Source organism: Vanellus vanellus (genome assembly GCF_965231255.1).
Source record: "Vanellus vanellus genome assembly, chromosome: 9".
Lineage (NCBI taxonomy): Eukaryota > Metazoa > Chordata > Aves > Charadriiformes > Charadriidae > Vanellus > Vanellus vanellus.
The window spans coordinates 15,707,471-15,722,004 of NC_138914.1; positions in this window are offsets into that span (position 1 = coordinate 15,707,471).

Below are 14,534 nucleotides of genomic sequence, written 5' to 3' on the forward strand. Positions count from 1 at the left end.
GCCTCCGAACCGGAGCGGCCGCTTTTCCGCTGAAGAGGTGGGGAAGAAATGGCTGTCGGCGGCGGGCGGGCGGTCTGCTCCAGCCGTGAGGGGCTTCACCGGGCGTCCTGGCGCTGCGTGGGGAGCGGCGGCCTCCGGGTCTCGTCAGGGGAGGAGAGACGGAAAGCGGCTGAGGAGGGACAGAGCCGGCCGGGGCGGTCTGCCCGGCCCCACGCTCCCTGGGCGGGTGGAGGGAGGGGGGTCCCCGGCACCGAACCTCTCCGGGCGTCCTCTGCTCGGGGCGCCAGGTGAGGGCCGTCTCCTCGTAGGGCGTTTTTCATCCTTAACTTCTGCTGTCTTTAACGGGTAGTTGTATTCAGTAGGCTCTTTCGGGCTTGCTTTGCTTAGAGGTATTTAATTGGTTTCTGCATGACGGTCCTGTGGACTCCGCGGTCGTCGCGGTGTTTGGTGGGTTCCCGGGCCGTGCTGTGGGTGGTGGGGGGTATCCACGGTCCCTTTGTGGTGGTCTTGAGAAGCGTTTCAGGAGCTGAATATCGGGCACCGTGCCGTCTGTTGTTCTGCAGGTATAGCTTCGTGAATAACAGGACGTGTAAACGTGCAAATTAAATGAATCTACATTTTGCCTCATTTGTAAGAAAAACATCTTTGACTTACGTAAGGAGGATTTGTCTGTGTTAAAGGGTATAGTCAGATTTAGTAAAATGCTTCAGAGCCCGTCAACTATTCAAGATGGCGTTTAAGCTTATGCTTAAAGCCAAATGCTTACTGAAATCCTTCATTTCAAAGGACGCTAAGACCTTAAGACTTGTCTTGAATAGTGTTGCTTCTAGATGTAGTTAATTTTGTCTGGCCAGAGGTCCCGTATATGTAGAGGCAGATCCTGTAAGTGCTTACTCCAGCTGACGGTCATAGAAGTTTTTCCTTTTTGAGACTGCAAAAGAAAACAACTGATCAATAATAGAGAAACAGGCAATGAAGCTGAGTTTAATGTGTACACAAAATCTGCTCTCTGCCATACTATCTGAACTTCTTTGTCTTTATATAAAATTAACATGTCAATACTCAGACAAAATAATGACTCTTTTTCTACTATTGCTTCGCAGCTGTTTATGTGGTATTTATTGATTGATGGATCAGCTAACAAGTCTTTGAAACTCATTTAGGGACTAGAACAAGGGAGGAAAAGAAAACCTGGAGTTTTTCTCAGTAATGGACTCTATATGAAGTGTTCTCACAGAACACACAAGATATGTTGTTGATACCTGCTGCCATTTTTGGCTGCCTTATATCAGTGTCACTGAATCTCTTACTCTGTGAATCTCCCTGGGATGTCATCAAGAATGACCTCCAAACATTAATTTGTCTAGCTGATATATTGTACGAACACTATTAAGTCCAGAAATAAAAATTTGATCAAGGTGAGACAAAAACAAAAGAATATAAAAGTCTGCTGAACAATGCTTGTCCACAACAATATTGAAATCGGGCTCTTTTACCTCAGGAAGGGCATTGTCTGTTGAATTTGGATAAAAACATTTCAAACAGGCACTATGTGTCTCCTTATCTACTGTCCAAGAATAGCAACTTTGTAGTGTTCCATAGAGCAGCTTCTTTCTTTTCTTGCTAACCTGATCCCAGAGATACTGCTTTATGCTATAATATTTTAATTAATGCGATTTATTTATTTATTTATTTAACGACGTATTACTGTTCTGTTTTTTTTTTTCCCCAGATACTTGAGTGAGTTAGTATGCATATTTCTAACCTATCAGTGTACACTTTCTTTTTTGTTGGGGGGTGTGTGTCTCTGTTCATATTCATAATCCCTTCTGATTAATTTAACAGTGTTTATATACCGATTAAGATACGTTCTGTTTAGTTCCCTCAAAACACTCAAAGTAAGGTGTTAATAAACCCTTAACCTTACTCTCTGTCTTTCACTATCCTGCTTTTCTCAAGGCTTAATTCATTGAAATGCAGCATTACCATAGAGAGACCAAGTCCTAGTTCCTGTAGATTATCACCTCTTTGCTAAAGGAGGTACAGAAGACTGAAGCATTTTCTTCTTCTGAGTCAGCTTGCAGTATCCACAGTTTCTCTCAAAACACTGGGTCTGTAATAAGCAGCTTTTCACTTTCATGAATCTTGTATCCCTGATTTCATCCCAACTGTACGTTGTATCCCAACTCTGATAAGAGCTGCAAGAGAATGTTATTTTATGATGAGCAGGGCATGACTAGCTACATAATCTTCACTGGTAAGTTCTTTCTCATTTACTCATGTCATTTTTTCTGGACAAATCATGACCAAGCAAAAGAGAGGGAGAGTGCACACTAAGTCATTCTTCATGATTTTAAAATTTATATTTCATCCTCTGCTTCACAATAGGTTTCCCAAATTAGATTTCTGTTGTTTTGCAGCCAACCAGACCTGTCTCTTGATTTTTGTTTGAGACAGCAGGTGGCAATATAGTTTCAAGCAACTCTCCAAAAGTTTAACTTTGTTATACAGAAAATAGTCTTACAAGGACTCCAAAACCATTTTTTCTGAAACATCAAGATTCAGAGTCCATTTTACTGTTTTCTGAATAAAACATCAGTGTTTTGCTAGACAAGTGTGAAAACAGGTTATTTCAAAAAGATGGTAGTAGCTGATCAAGTGCTGCTATCTGAAGCTGTAAATAAAACTAGTTTTTAAATAATGTACCTCACAATCTACTCTATAGCCTGCTCTTTTATCAAGATGTCCACAGAGATGGTAAGGCTGTTTTTCTGTTCATAGTGAACCTTTCCTGAGGTGTCTAGGATGATACCAGAATTAAGATTAAATATTCATTTTAACGCAAATCACAGTGGTTTCAGGACTTGGAAAAAACACAGCACTATTCTATTCTTTGTCTACAAGTTAAGACCATCTAGAAAACTTGTTCTACACATATGGAACTGGAGGTTCCAGAATGGGGTAGTGTTGAGGGATACAATATGTGGGCTTAATAGATAATTCATCACAAGTCTGTTTCAAAAAGCCATCCTAGTATTAAAGAGCAATTGAGACTCTTATTAAATCAAAGTAGCAGAATAAACCTGTCCCCTATGCTCTATTTTTAATTCTGTTCTATATTTAAAGCTGTTTGTAAATGAACATACATGAAATGTTACGGAGAATTCATACATCACAGTAGATTACACTTGATGTACAAATTGATGTACAATTTATGTACTATTACATCACTATTCAGTTTTGAAAGCTGCAGAAAATTGATCACTTTTTTGTTTAGGCCATACCACTTCTATGGTAAATATCTACAGAATGAAGAGTTAATCACATGCTAATCGCTGTGCTTTGGTAAAACTGCATGTACTTATTTTTGGTATGAACAAAAAAGTGAGAATCAAGGAAGCTGGAATAAAGTCATCTTTCAGCCCTCTCTGAATTCATCCTTCCTTCCTTCTTCTGAATTATATTGTTTGTATGTTGCTTTACTCCTTGTTTTCTGAACTCTTGCCTCCATGTATGGGAACATTTGCGTAACTTTTAGTCATTGAGATTATTGCTACCCTTTCTGACTTACAGGGAGAAATCCGAATTTTTGCCTGGCTGTATTTGAAGGTCTGGCTAAGAGTTACTAAACCTTAGATTTTTTTAAAACCATCTTTTAACCCAAGTATTACACCTTATTTGCACAAAAGATATGTCTAAGGGCGGTAGAGGCTTGAGAATGAAAAGAGTAAGGCTTGGTTAGTCTAAATGAAGAGATGTAGTCAGTCACTTATTAAAAAGAAAAATACTGTATATTTGATCCTGTTGTGGGGCAAAGGAGTATATCAAATGACCTGTTGATGGACATTTCATTCTAAAGTAAATGGGTATATTCTGAAGTATAATGGGTATATAAAACTTGAGCACCTGCAGTTTCATAATACTCAGATGGAAAAAAGTAAAACATGATTAAGTGAGTTTTGGCAGAGAGAAGGTGTTAACTGGAATGTACATTTGCTCTTAGTTTGACTAGTAGTCTTTTTGTAAATTCAATACATAAAGCATGTAAGTATTTATACTCCTTTAAATTATCTTTATTGAATTGAACAGGCTGTTGCCCTTTGGTAAGTCTTTTCATATCTGAAGCAGAGCTAGTTTTGCTTGCATATAATGCGTCAAATTAGTTCTTTAACAGCTACACCATTGATGAAGTTGGCTGAAATAGTTTTACTTTGTGTACTACTTCATCAAATGCCCAAAAGACTTGCTATTTTTGAAGAATCATATTTTGTTAAGTGCAAGATTTTTATACAATTAAATGCAAGTAAGCAGATTGTAACTTGTATAAAAGGACTTCCTACACTGTAAAAAAAAAATTGTTGCTTCCTTTAATGCACGCTTGACTTTGTATTATCATGAAGGCCAGACAAATTCTTTCTTCTTTTTTTCCTTCAAACTACCTTGGAAATTTCCTCCTGAAATATCATGGGTCATTCCCACATTAAGAAGTAGAATTCTAAAAATATCTAATGTTCCTTAACTGAAGCACAGTTTCACAAGGAGTCCCTATGTAATATTTATATATCATGAGGAGGACTGTATCAAAGTATTTATTTATCAAATGGAAAGGAGAATCACTCAGTCCCACAACAGGACAGCTTCTGTCTTGCACTGAGAGTGCATTGTGCACTAATGCTGGTAGTACCAATTTTTAGGCAGTCTCATTACCTGCAGCCTATAACTTTCTTGACATACTTTCTTAAATGAGCAAGGAAATCTAACTATCTGGTGTATGCACTATAATTTAAAATGTTTTTTGAAGAACCAGTAAAGGACTTTTTGAAGATAAATCCTGCTCTGATACACATTTTTAAAAATACTTAATTTTTTTCACCTTTCTATATTTGTTACTATTTTAAATGATGAGAGCCTTTCAACTTTAAGACAATTGTTCTATTTTATTTGAAGAGTTTTAATATAGGTTGCATCAGGTAGTAAAAGTCCAGCCTTAACTTGTGGATTTCTCTTAGCTGTATCTTTTCGCTAGTTATGACATCGATCGCCCCACTGGCATACATTTTTGAAATATGTGGCTGTGGAATCTACATATTATCATTAGACATTTTTGTATTTTGTACTGGATGCTTTAGCTACGCATTTCAAACTATGTGGATAATATATCTATTCATGACATGTCCCATTGTATGGACTATATTCTAACTTGCCATGCTTCCACATTATAATTAACTTTCGTAGCTTTATTTACTGATTCTTATGTGAATATTAGAATCCAACATTAATGGACGTGATAGGAATTGACGTGAAATATCTTAAGAAACCTAAAGATTATGTTTCCTATTACTGCTTGTCGAAAAATACTATTTGAAGTCCTTATGCTTTTAGGAAGGACAGTAGAGGAGATAATACTTGTTTCTATAACACAAGGACTGTTGGAATGCTTGCAGGAGAAGAGTTACCAGGCTCTATTTAATTTCCTGATAGATTAATTACCAGTATTCCTAAGTCCTTGACTTATCATTCCAGAGGACTGAATAAAAATGCTTTCAGGCTACATGCATCTCTCCTAAGGATCATGAAACACTATACAAAGCACTTCAATCACTCATTAATTAAACTTTCCTAATAGCCCGTATAAGCAAGGTAAGAGGATGAGCTTTCAGTGGGAGGTAGGTGTTATGAAAGCCCCATCAGGTGTCTGCCTTGATCTTCAGACACATAAATACCATTAATATCTGGTCTTAAGGGTCTTAGGAGAACAAGTCCCATTGATTTTTTCAGTCACTTACATATGCATGAAAACCCCACTCAGAATTGTTGTACTTGTTTTCTAGGTGGATAGATGGATTGGCATGATGATTAAGTTCAACATCGTTAGCGATAGCTTCTGGAAGCTAGAACAATGGGGTTTTGGCCTGGGACTGGGTTTGTAAATGCATTTACAATACAAATGCAGCTGAGAAGGTCCCCTAAGAGTACATTTCCTTGGGACTTGCATATGGAATGTAGCCAGTTTTGTATTTGGCGTTGGTGCTGCATGAGGGAGTATTTTTTAAATAGTTGAATATAATGCAAGCGTGGCTTGAGTCTGTTAATCTCTGGGTTTTAACTTAATTTTGGGGGAGGGATTCCCAGATCTTCACAGAATAACGTAACATTCATAGAAAGTGTATCTTTTTACCCTACAAAGAAAGTGTATCTTTTACCTGTCTGTGACAGACAGAAATCATCATCCTTCCTCTTAATACTTGTATGTAGTTTCTGTGGGATATCCAGCCATTGCAGATGTATTAAAGTATATCAGGAATGTCCTTAAGGTGTATTTAATTTTTCTTAATTAAACTTGGCAGTTTGAACTATAGAGAAGCTATGTGTACAGGTGAGCAAACAGCAAATGCCTGTCAAGGGCTCTACAGATGCGCATTGAAACAAAGATCACTGTTAACCAACAGCAGCCCTCGAAGCATGAATATGCCTTACATCCTACTGGTCAGGTTCAAATTCATACTTAGTTTTCAGGTCTTCAGAAGTTAAAAGGGAAACCTAAACAGTTTTGGCCTTGTTTCCAATACATTTTAGGGAGCACAAACGAAAGTTTTTAGACTTGTTTTTTTTGATTGCTTCCTGCAAAAGCAAAATGATAACGAGTATCTATCAACTTTACACAATCAAATGCCAGCATGAGGTGGTGTTAATCTTTAGCTAGCATACTTGAGGATTAATGAAATCATTGTATGAACTGTATGCCAAGTAAAGTGACTGTTGAAATCAAACAATGTATTTCAAGAAAACCAGTTACTTTTTGGCACTCCAATTGATACAGGACTGCATGTTAAGATTTTAAAATAGTATTCCAAACAGGAGCTTACGTGATGTCCATAAATTGGAGTTTACATCTGATATCATAGATTACTACACACTAAGATGTTTTTAAACACTACAATAGTTCCAAAATGTATTCCTATGTAGCAGACGAATGCGGTTCTTGAAACCTGCCTTTGTGGCCAACAAATGTGCAGACTATGCGTATCGTACTTTTCTTCTCAGTGTGGGATATTACACATTTTTTCCCTTAATATTTATGGATTTAAATAATAGTTATGCTTGAGATTGTGTCAATAGGCATTGACTTTGTATAACGTGTTACCTTGGAATGATTGTTATGTGCAAGATCGGTACTTTTATGCTCTGAAATATATACAGTTTAGACCATCAAGACCACATAAAGAATGTAAAGAAAGTATGTTCTTATTGCATAAGCATTTCTGAACAACACTAAAGTGGGAAGACAAACTCAGGAGTAAACCACCCAAATTTATGTAAATTGAAGCTTAGAGTAGTCTTTTCCTTTTGTAACCTTCAACTCCATCAGTTTGACTGGGTTGCAGCCAAATTCATGTATGGCAAAAGCGGCTGTTGCTCCAGTGGAGTTGCACTGTATCAGAACAAAAGTGAATCTTAATTTCCTATTGAGAGAAATGCTTTACTTAGCTTCTTGGGCTTAATAGCATTTGCCATAGGTACTCGTGAAGTATTTTCTATATTCAGGTATCTCATGCACACCTATGAATATTAACCTTTGCATGCACCATTGTTTGTAGGAATTGTTCAGAGATTACATACTTAGCTGAATATTCCAGTAGCCTTTTTTGGAAAAAATATGTTTTGAAGTGAGCCTTGCTTCAAAAAGCCAAGCGTACTTGCTGCATATTTGTTGTCTGTACACGACATACAGTACTTTGAAATTGCACGCAGCTATACAGTGTTCTTGTCACAGTCACTTCCTGTCCTGTTTCTTCATATGGCAGTCTTAAATGAAAAAAATCTCAATCCATCACAAAACTTATTTCAAAGTGATGTGACTAAGAAAAGATTTATGTGTAGTGTTATACCTACCATAGAATTGGTACAAAGTGTAGAAATAGAACATACTGCATAATATAGCAAAAGGTATCAAGCAAAGAATGGATTGTGACCGGAGTGGCTGCAGATTTTTACCAAGATTTCTTTCTACATTCTTACTAGCAAAGAAACAAAACCTCATGGTACAATAGCGTAATATACAGTGTTAGTCAAAAGACAACAGCGTCGAGTCATATTTCTTGCAAATATATTCCCCATCAAATGCTGGGGAAGAATAAAGATTGCATCAAAATAACAGTATTTTCGGGTAGCAGAATGTTAATTACATAACACTAGTGTGTAGCATCAAGTTTGGACTTTTTAAAAAATTATATTACTAATGATCAACCTATTAAGTGAGGATGGACCAGTGTTTCTTCTGAAGGATGTATCATCTTTTTTTCCTAAAAGTATGTTTTGATTTGGTTTATAATAAAAAACTATAAAGCACAGATTACCACTTAAGATTTCATTCTTGTCAGGAAAGCATCTCCTGCAAAATACTTACAAATGAGCTTCTTACTTCTCAAGTCTTGACTGAAACGCATTATGCAGAAATCTGACAACTGTTCAGTACAATTTGCAAGCTGCGGAGAATTCAAAATAGTCTTCAATGTCTAGGCAGAAATTCACTGTACAGCAGGGAGTTTAGGTAGGTTTTATCAGCCCATGTTGTGTTTAATTAAGACATGGCAAGCATCTCAGGATTATCTTTTGACAGCTAAGAGTTTTTGCCCCAGGTTAAAAAGCCTGATTCCCCCCCCCCCTTTCAATTTTTCCCCTTCATAAAAATCCAATAGGCTGTCAAATCTTTTGTTACTTTTCTTGAAGGAGCCTTCTTTTGGATACGGAGATATTGGCACTGATGCGTTCTTCAACTTTATACGTAGTAACTGTCCCATGTGAACTGACTAGGTTCTACTACATAGCAGAAGCATTTAATGTAATAAAATTAATATCTCACAGCAGATACAAAATAAATATCTGATGTGAGGATCGCAGAAACTGTCCTTCCAAGAAATCAATCAGTATGCATTTGAATATAAACTAATGAAAGCTAAATTAAAACAACCAAAACCTTAGCAAGAAATAGCAGGAAATAATAATGAAATAATTGAAACAGTAATGATGTTTATTTGTACTTGCTATCAAAGACGAATGATTATGATAAAGCAAGAAAACACTGTAGTAAATTAAACACTAATAAATTAAAACTATATTATACCTTAAGAATTCAAAATTTCATCTTAAACTCAAAGAGGCCAAAATAGTGGAGAAAAAGGGGAGAAAGTGAAGTCCTCTACATACCAAAAATGGATCAAGCCACTGAATCTTTCTGAGGAGCTACCTGATAAGGTGTTATGCAGATACCTTTCTTCCCTTCTTTATTCTTCTTCTATATACATATACTTTAAAGTGCAACTTATCTTAAGAAGAAAATGTCTATAAATTGTTCAAAACCTCTTAAGATAAAAACAACTATACCAGTTAAATAGGGAATGTTCATCAGAGCTTGCACAAATCATCATGCAGAAGATATACTAGGAGAAAGCACTGAAGCAATCAAAGTTAAAGCAGCTGCAGAAATATAAAAGAAAATGATAGCTTTAGCAAATGAATGCTAGCACTTATATTTCCATCACTTTGTATTATATTGTTTGACTACTTGGGATAAAATTTAACTTATGCAGAATTTGAACCATTCTGATTTCTAGAACTTAGGCAAAGGAACTATTCTGAAGAATTCCTGAGGGAAAGAAAAAATGTATGTTCATGTTGTAATGGATCATATCTGAAAAGTGAAAGGTACATTCTGGGCTTCTGGGGCTTCTTGTTTTCAGTCTTTAAAACCAGATTTCCAGGGATTTTGGAATAAACTTAATACTGACTTGCATAGCTGCCGCAGCTTGGGAAGTGAGGGAAGGTATGAAGTTGCTTATTTCTTTACAGGAAATAAATACAGCTCTGCAGTATCTGAAAAATAATAGACATAAAAATAATAAACAGGAAAACAATAGACATGACAATAATAAACAAACATCCTGAATAGCAGCATTAGTTAGAAATTGTGTGGCTTTGAGAAATCAGCTATGAGTTGATTTTTACCTTCACATGAAATAATGGAAGTATAATAAGGAGAGGAGAGGATTATCATTTATCTTGCTTTAAGATAGATATATTCATTTGTATGAATGGATATCCTATGTATCCATTTATTGTAAACTAGGAAGTGTTACTGAAGGAGACTACGTCTTTTTTTATGATGTGACATTATCACAGGATGACAGCACGTTAAAAAATTATTTTTTCTTCAAAACTGTTAATGTCTTGTATACTTCTTCCAATTGTTTCTGATTGTGGGGGGGAACTATAGAAATGTTACATATGTTAAAATAGTCAGCAAGGGTATAGTACATAACAATGTTATACTTTATTGTAACATGATTTAGGAAAAAATATTTAATACACCATTGTGTTTTTGAGGGAATTTGTGATTATTTTGTGCATTTAGAAGTTTTGTGAAGATGATCAATCTAGATCACAGCACTTTTGTGTGATAAGGGAAGAGAAGCACACCCATAGGCCAGAGGCATATATAAACAAGCACGCATCTCTACAACCATTTTCAAAATGCTTTTATGTTTTTGCTAATCTGATTAAGAAAACTCTGAGTAGAATATCAGTGGACTGAATATAAAGCTATTTGTGCTGAGGCATAAATAGGATTTTTACCAAATTCCCTCATCTGCCCTTTTCTTTCTACACTGTAAACAATGCAATTTTCATAGGCATTTTCATATTCGCTTGTTCTTCCCTTTATCAGTATTTTCTTCCCAAAATTTCAGCACATTCTCCTTCACCTTTGAGCTGTACACATGGTTGGATTCATGCGCAAATATGGGAGAAAGTGATAAATTGTTGCAAACTTCAACTTCTATATTACCTAGGGTAAGAACAATATGAAGGAAAAACTTATGTGTCCAGTTAGCACAATTTTCTATTTGGTCCCGTGGGTTTTTGTTTAGTTGATCATTTATTTCTTTATGGTCATTAATGAGACTATTTAACCCTAAAAAAAAAAAAAAAAAAAAAAGATATTCTTGTCCTTTTCCTTGCCATTTATTATAGTCCCTGTAACTCTATGAGTAATTCTGTTGGGCAAATAGAATTTTGTATAGATTTTCCAAAGATACTGTTAATATTACAGGTTATACATGATGGTGAATCAGTCCCTCAATTAGTACAATGTCATAAATGTTCCCAAATGGAAAGTTTTATTATAGTTTTGTCTTTCCTCCTGCAGAATTTCACAGTTGTAATTACGGTTGGCAATAGGGTAAACTTCATAGATTTCAGTAGATTTATAAACTCTGCCCTAACAGTTCCATTTCCAGAAATTCCTAGGTTTTCTTTTGTATTTTCTGCAGAACTTCGTAAATTTTGGCTGACTAAATGGTGCATTAAAAACTTAACCAAAGCAGTAATAGCAGATTGAGCTCCAACTAAAATAAATAACTGCAGAAATTGATTTGGCTTAAAGACCATCAACTACGCTGAATTCCATGTCTCCCCTCACCCCCTCCCCCCTGAAATTTAACAATAAAAAGTCTTTTAGAATTGGAAATGTTTTCCTTTTATCCTTATGTCTTGTTTTTAACTTGTTCAACCCTTGGGTATAGCTGAAACAGAAAATGCAGCGTAATGGATGGAGATTTAACAAAACAGAAAAGGATGACCTATGCTGATGTAATGCTTTCTCTCATCCTTTGTAAAAGTCTCCCCTTTTGTCAAGTTTTCTGAGCAAAGCTGTTTAATCATAACTTGCTTCTTAAACCAAATTGGGCTTGAACTTGGATATATTTCAAAATAATCTTAATAAATCTCAACAAATGCTACTTGCTGAATATTGTCATTTTCCTATGTGCTTTAGAATTTCTGAATATGTAAAATCATTTAGATGTAACACTTATCAGTATTTGAAAAGCATGTTCATTATATCTGGCAATAATTGTTTTGCGGAAAATTGGGAAAACAGCCTGGATCTATTGAATGTTTTATGATTCATTCCCACTTCGTGAATAAGCTTTGCCAACTGCTTTGTTTCTACCATGAAAGCTTTATATATATATGGAGGTGTATGTATACACACACATATATTAAATATATATGTGGGTTGCTCTTGTAAGTATACATACACAAAAATGTATATAAGTATATACTGTATTTCTTTTTGTTCTGAAAGCTTTGTACTGTTGAATTAGATAAGCTTGAATAGAAACATACTGGGACAACAGTAATTCAGGATATTCCTTTTGAACAGGCAAAGGAGCTTTATTAAGAAAAGAAGATAAAAATGTTGTGCCATAGCTTTCAAAAATGCTCTGTGCTTCAAAGAAAAATACACTTATCTAGCTATTATAAGATGAGATTGAACTTGTGATGACAAGTGTGACAACAGATCATCATATTGCTTACTGTAGCTCAAGGCAGTCTAGTCTTCCTTCTGCAGTGATTTTTCTGTACTATTGCAATGCAAATGTACATCTGATAGTGTTACTTTATTCTGGAACAAATTAAATCTGCCAGCAATTATTCCAGTATCTACAAGAAATTGCTTCATACTTGTGCAAATCTTTACATGTCATAAAAAACTGTCAGATTCTGAAAGGGTGTTCTATAATGTTCTGTCATACCTGATGTTTTTAATTGAGTATGCTTTTACAACATGTGGTAATTCAGAAGCATGCATTATTGGATCATAGTAGTAAGAATGAGCCAAATTCTGTAACTTTTATGCACACTAAATAGAAAATAACTTGGTTTTAATGGGATTATTGCCAGACTGATGGAAGTTTCTAAGAAGTATCAGTAAAGTTGCAAAGGAAGAGGCTGCAACACTGAAATGGTAATGACTGTTTCTAACAGTGATTAAAAATATTTTCCCTGAAATTTTGTATGATTAATCTTAGCTGAGTGTATGTGTGTGTGCTTTTTGACTTGTATTTAGGGAGTTAAAACACAGAGCTAGATAGATGGTGTACTACTACTATACTGTCAGAAATGCCCAAATAGAATGTCCAAAGATAGTCTGTGAAACAGCCATATGGCCAGGAGCTGAAACACATTAATTACTATTCCAGAATAATTGGGGTGTAGTATTTCCCTCCCTACTTCACTTTTCCATTTGCAATATAGGGCAGTGTTATTAAACTATCTGATAGGATTTTTCTTCAAATATGTTATACTCTAAGTGGCACCTCGCTTTCATAGCACGTACATTGTTCTGGTTTCCAGTAACATAGAAAAGTGCAGTTTCATCTCATCTCTATGGCTACATGGTGTTACACAACAGGACTTTTGGAAAATTGCAAGAGGTGGGCTTTTTATTTTTTTCAGTTTTTCAAGGTAAATAAGTCCTTTTTTTCAGTCTCAGGGCGAAGCAAAACACTGAAAATAATAGTGTCAGAAAGGCTACATGGTTCTTTATGTGTATGATGTATAATATTTCATAAATGCTTGAACTAACTGGCAACTTGAAGTACTGGAGCCTTTCACATAAGCTTTTTGGAAAGGAATTCCTTACCCAGGCCCTGCTATACACACATCACCCCTGATAGCTACTGTATAGAAGGGGTTAACACCTGTTGTTTGTGTCTTTTTTCACTTCCATTTCTTCTTTTCTAAAAAAAGGGATTATTTACTTTATCATGTTTTCTTATTTCATGCTAAGGAAATTAACAACTTAGAGCACTTAAGATCTTATTGAATGACCTTTGTATGCTTGCAACGTTGGAGTAAGCCAAATAATATCACCATAGAATTAAACTAAACTCTTAAACCACTTGAAAGGTCATGGAGATCATAAAATGCTTACACATTTGAATCTTTGTTTGGTGAATGAAAAAAAGATGATGTCCATGACACTTAGAATGGACTGTCATGGGTGAAAAATAAAAAAAGAGAAATATAGGGACAGTGGGACAGTTGACTGCCTAAAGGGCAGAAGTTGCTGAGCAATTCATCAGCAACTGATTTATGATAGTTCTAAGCTCAAAAAATTTTGTATGAGTGTTTCAGAAATGGAGCTATTTTTTCCTTCGTAATAAGTATGATATGGATTGTGGCAATGAAGACTTTATACTCCCTCCTTCCATCTGTGTTCTACTTTCCATCTGTCATACTTTATCCCTATTTAGACTGAAAATGTTCTGGATTTGTGGCAGTGTTTGTATTTACAAACCAGACAACCAATAGGCTGAATGTGACAGAAGCTGTGAGACCTACTGATATAATCACTTGGCAATAGGACCCCTGCGACAAGTAAGAGGCCATTTTCGTTATTGGAGTTGCTAAATTCTGGCATCTAATGCTTATCACGTTACAGCTAAGAAGAAAAACATGGTTGCACTCTACTGTCCCTAGGACACACCACTCCTGAATAATAACAGATGATCCAAAGGATGGCTGGAAACAACTGGCTTCTGAGTGAACAGAATGATAATACTGCCTAAAATGCAAGACTTAGGCTAATCAATTAATAGATTTTTTTTTCCCTCAGATGACAAAGCCACGTGTCTAATTGTTACTGTATATACAAGCTCTATAGTCTTTGCTAAGTCTTTAATTTGTTACAA